Below are 5,400 nucleotides of genomic sequence, written 5' to 3' on the forward strand. Positions count from 1 at the left end.
TTTGGAAGAGCCCTTCATTTTAATAAGGCACAACCTTTTTTATGATTTTATGCTGAAGTAGTCAGGATTATACAGCCTGCAATTGAGATATTAAAGAAAGGTCATAGCATAGCTAACTAACAACTCACAGGCTAGGATGACCTGGATCGGTAGACAGATAATGAGTAGATTGTTTCCCATACATTTTTAGCCATGCTAGCAGTGTGGGATTGCAGTATCAGTCTGTCTGTCCACTTTTGACCAGACTGAAATATCTCAACAACTATTGGATAGCCGCTGGCATCAGGGATGGCTATCTGTATGGCTCTAGGCCGCCCCATCTCTGTCCTGTTGAGGCATGTCTAACAAAAAGTAATATGGTGATTTAATTTGGTCTAACTTTAGCAATTATAGGCTACTTGTATGTATGCAGCCACAACAGCAAAAATAAAACAACTATTTTTTTTTCAGCCGAAGGATGTTGCTCGGTCAACTTTATCCCAGCCTTGTGCATGTCCATGACGAGCACGGCTGTAGACTTTTAGTTTTGTTAACCATCGTTGAGTTAAGGTGTCACAAAAGGTGGGATTGCATGTCTGTTTACTGCTTTCAGTCAATCTGTGTATTTCCTTCAAAAAACATATAAAAGTGTTAAAATGTGATGGTGCTTTAGCTCAACGTATCCTTTCCACATGCTGCACCTCAGTGGGGCCATTTGGGGGGCAAAAACGTGTTTAGCAAATCATAATTTCAAAACTATATAATCTGTTGACTACCAGTGATCTACAACATCCTAAATTACAATATATAAACATACTGCATCTTAATTGGAGGTATAACTGTCATTACCTTTTTTAAGCAAAACATTGTTCATACTCCCCCACTCTCCCCTATTTTAACCCATTGCCCATTGCATAAGCAAAAAGAGTCTACAATAACAACATACAATGAAGATTTAGTGTTGAGTGTTTTTTTTTTTTAAAAACAATTTTTTAAATGCAATATTAATCTGTTGAGTTACTTGAAATGGAAAATAAACCATTCTGAATTGTTGTAAGCAGAGTTGTGCATGTCCAACTGAATCTATGGGGTGACATATAATCTTATAGGCTACAACAGTGACAATGCACATGAGCAGAATGAATGCACTAGAGGGAGTTAAAGTGCATGAGAGCAGTGACTGAGAGAGAGAGATGGAGGAGGAGAGAGAGAGAGAGCAAGAGAAAGAGAGAGAGCGAGAGAGAGAGAAGTTTACACTTAAGCAGGATCAAGGAAACAGAGGTGGACATTCATGATCTGGGAAGGGGAACTGACCGACATTTAAGACAAACCATGTGAGGTGAGTCAACATGCTTTGAACAACTTGATTTAGGGTTTTATGTGAAGAAATAACACTGGAGGTTAACCAAGCACACACTCTACATTTTCAAACTCAGACCCAGTCATAAAGGTTCTTGCAAGAAAGGATGTTTGGTGTTCAACTCAGATATTTCTATGTATATATGAATGTGTTGCTTAGTGATTCATTTATGTCTCCTGTTCTCTGGTTACACATTCACACGCTGTTAGTGAGCATGTAGGTGAGTGGTTTCATCAAGATCAAGCAGCATAGCCTACAGCTTGATCACACAAGCCATAACACAAAGGACATATTTTGGTTTTCATGCATGCATGTGTGCCATTTATTAGAACATCATTGCTCATTTGAGTTAGCTTGTGGTTTTACTTTAATTGCTCTGCATGTTGGTCTCTTTGCTGTAGGTTTTAGTCAGGATTTCATGTTGGACAAGGATGGTAATGGTGAGGAATCAGTCACTAAGTTTAACTTAGTCACTTTTGGGTGTATGTGCATGTGACTCTTATTTTAAGTTGGGCAATTTTTGGTTTATTTTTTAAATTTAGTTTCAATGTGTCTGAGATAAATTACTCAAAGAGTGATATGTGTGCAGTTATATGTACACTGATAACTGTACATCACAAATTCCAATTCAGATTTTTTACTATGGCTGTAGGTTGTTTAATTTGTATTTCACACTTTAGTGTGGAGGGACTTGTCTTGGGAACCGGAGGGTTGCCGGTTCAAGTCCCACAAACTACAAAAATATGGAGTGTGGACTGGTAGCTGGAGAGGTGCCAGTTTCACCTCATGTGCACTGGCCGAGGTGCCCTTGAGCAAGGCAACCTAACCCCAAGCCTGCTCATGGGGCGCTGTTAACGTGGTAGCCCCATCACTCTTCCCTGTTTGCATGTCCACAAGATGCATGAAAGTGTGTATTTCAGCCTGTGTGTGTGTGTAAAAAAAAGAGTGAAAAACAACAATTTCCCCTCGGGGATTAATACAGTATATCGTCTTCTTCTTCTTCTTTAATGTTTTATCACTCTCTCTCTCGCTGACTTCTTACACTCATTTAAGATTTAGGTCAAACATGACAGTGTAGCAAGTTGATATGATTATTAGCAATCATGTGGGAGTTGTTCCAGTGAGCCACAAAGCAATTAAATTTATGTTTCTCAAAAGATGTTACTGGTCTGCTTAATGGAATCAATGCATCCTTGATAAGCTAATGGAGAGAAAATGTTCTTTCTTCAGTTAGTGGCACAAAAAGTACAAGAAGCTCAGTAGCAGAGGACAAGGCAAAGATCCAAATGCACTGTACACAAATCATATAACTTCTCCTTGGACACGACTTTGGCAAATTGCCAAAGGACTTTCCATACTGCTCTGAGTGGTTTCACTTTTCACGTGTTGTTAAATTAGATATCTATATTGTTGGCCCACCTTGTGTCATTGTGGGCCAGATGTTTTGCCACATTGTTATCACACACTGTTGACTCATCTAGCTCACCAGGTAGACTTCAGTTGTTCCATGATGCCCAGCTTTGTGTGCAGATATACTTCTATTATATTAACAGCTGCTAAACAGAAACATGATGTTATAGTGTACATGATATCTTTTGCAGAGCAGATCCATGTCTGATGACACCAGTCTAGCTGTCAACTGGTAATTGTTAATAAGCAAAAACATTAGCATTGAGATATGCTGTACATTGCTATAAGAGTAGTGGCATGTAGCATTGTGAGTGCAGTATGTGTTTACACTTGGTCAGGTACAAGCATAGTTTACAATATGTAGCCTTGGCTCTATTGTATATATCACATGACAGGCTTCTGTCGCTCCAAAGTATTCAATGCCAGTCTTCTGTATAGTAATGTCTGTTTGTTTTGTTTTTTTCTGAGAGTATGAATTTTTGTGGCACATTCTTGCAAAAAAGTGAACGCATGTTCTTTTGCCACTTAGACTGTCTGGGAAGCAAGAAATTAATTATGCAATGAACTGTAAAATGATCTCAGGTTCTCATCATGGTAATATAGTGTTATGTTTCACTTGATACCTTAGCCTGGTGGTACATCAGCAACAAGACGAAATGAAAGTGAAGACAAACATGGATCATTTGTTTATATCTGACCGACTCATTATGGTCAGTAAAGCCCAGTTCTTAGCACCAAATGGGAGCAGCAAGCTGATGAGGGACACAGCTCGATCTATACTCTTTCAGTGCTGAACACACAGAGTCACCATGGAAACAAGAAGTGTTTATCCCTGAGGGGAATCTATTGACATTATTAAAAACCTTAAAACCTTGGATTCTCTGAGTGGCCAGGTACAGCGGAAACAATAGATATAAATCAATTAACTTGTAGCTTAGGAAAACATAATGTAAACATTTAATTTGAGATGATTAAACTTTTGTGCACTGAGAGTGAAGTATTATTCAAATTATTATTAATAAATAAATAAATAAATAACTTTTTAATAACCATATATCATGTGAAGCAATTAGAATTCACAGAACAGTGGGTGTAAAATCTTTTAACAAAACTTTTAAAACATTATGACTATATAACCGCTGTTCTTATCACTGTCACTGTAAATACTTCATATCATCATGTTTGCAGGGATGATATTGTATTGGGAAAACCCTGAATGGGGTAACAATCCTTCCTTAAACTAAACATGAATGAGCAAGCAAGTTTGTTTTGTTTAACAGGTGTGATAAGGTTGGAGGTACTGATATGCTGTTATCTGTGTAAACCATATACAGTACCTACTATTTAATATTGCTTGTGTGTCATTGTGTCTTTAGAATCATGTCTGGATAGAGAGATTGGTTAAGGCGTGATCCAGGCCTGATGGACATACACCGATCAGCCATAACATTATGACCACTGACAGGTGAACTGAATAACACTGATTATCTAGTTATCATGTCAGTGGGTGGGATATATTAGGCAGCAAGTGAACATTTTGTCCTCAAGTTGATGTGTTAAAAGCAGAAAAATGGGCAGTGTGAGGATTTGTGTAAGTTTGACAAGGGCCAATTTGTGATGGCTAGACGAATGGGTCAGAACATCTCCAAACTGCAACTTGTGGGGTGTTCCTGGTCCGCAGTGATCAGTACCTATTAAAAGTGGTCCAAAGAAGGAAAAGCAGTGAATCAGAGACAGGATCATGAGCGGCCAAGGCTCACTGATGCACATGGGGAGCGATGTCTGGCCCGTGTAGTCCGATCCAACAGACTAGCTCAAACTGCTGAAAAAGCTAATGCTGGTTCTGATAGAAAGCTGTCACAACACACAGTGCATCACAGTTTGTTGCGTATGGGGCAGCATCACATTATTATATACAACATTATGACCACAAGGTTGCCCAGGAGGTCATAATGTTATGGCTGATCAGTGTATGCCAGCTGTATGAGAGCTAAAAAACTAACCCCTCACCCGGAAACAAAAATGTTTTCATATGTTATAGAGCTTCCCCTTACTTAATGTCTTCCTTAAGGAGGTCTGAGGGGTCAGAGGTCGGTGTCAACTGTGTCAAACACCATTGGAGCTTATGGATTTAGCCATGAAGTGATGAATTCGATAATACAGGCTCAGTCATATTTATACCAAGTTTGAAGCTTGAAGATTCTATTTAAGCAAAGTTTCTTTCTTTTCTTCTTTAATTTTTTTAAAAAATAAAATGAACCCAGTAGGATGAATTGTGGTCATGTGTGGTTTAAAGCCTCTTAAGTACCTCTCATCTAATGTCACTATCAGTCTGCTGTTGCCTCTGCTTTATAATCATCAAACCTTAATTAGTGAATTTGAGAACTATCAGTCCACGCCAAACATCATCCATTTTTTATGGGAGTACATCGGATGGCCTTACTGTAATAAGGAAGCAGTTAACAAATGAAAAAACAACACTATTAAACATGCATAATGTATACACTGTCAAACTGCTGGGCTACTTTCTATATTGGCCAGTAGTACTAGAATTAGTTTTACTGTACATTTTGCCTGAGTGATGACATGTAAAGCTTTCTGGTAATACAAGTGAAACATGAAACAAAGATTGATTGATTGAGAATTTTATT

General features: G+C 38.4%; 1 protein-coding gene across 1 annotated transcript in view; it reads left to right on the forward strand.

Moving 5' to 3' along the window:
* The first annotated feature begins 1,223 nt into the window (after positions 1 to 1,223).
* Positions 1,224 to 5,400, forward strand: part of hrh2b (histamine receptor H2b) — a 9,905-nt gene continuing 5,728 nt past the window's right edge. The window contains exon 1 of the mRNA XM_035666007.1: positions 1,224 to 1,318. The gene's annotated coding sequence lies outside the window, so the exon portion shown is untranslated. The remainder of the gene's footprint in view (positions 1,319 to 5,400) is intronic.

This window comes from Morone saxatilis, unplaced genomic scaffold (assembly GCF_004916995.1).
Source record: "Morone saxatilis isolate NCDOM2014 unplaced genomic scaffold, NCSU_SB_2.0 Contig20, whole genome shotgun sequence".
Lineage (NCBI taxonomy): Eukaryota > Metazoa > Chordata > Actinopteri > Moronidae > Morone > Morone saxatilis.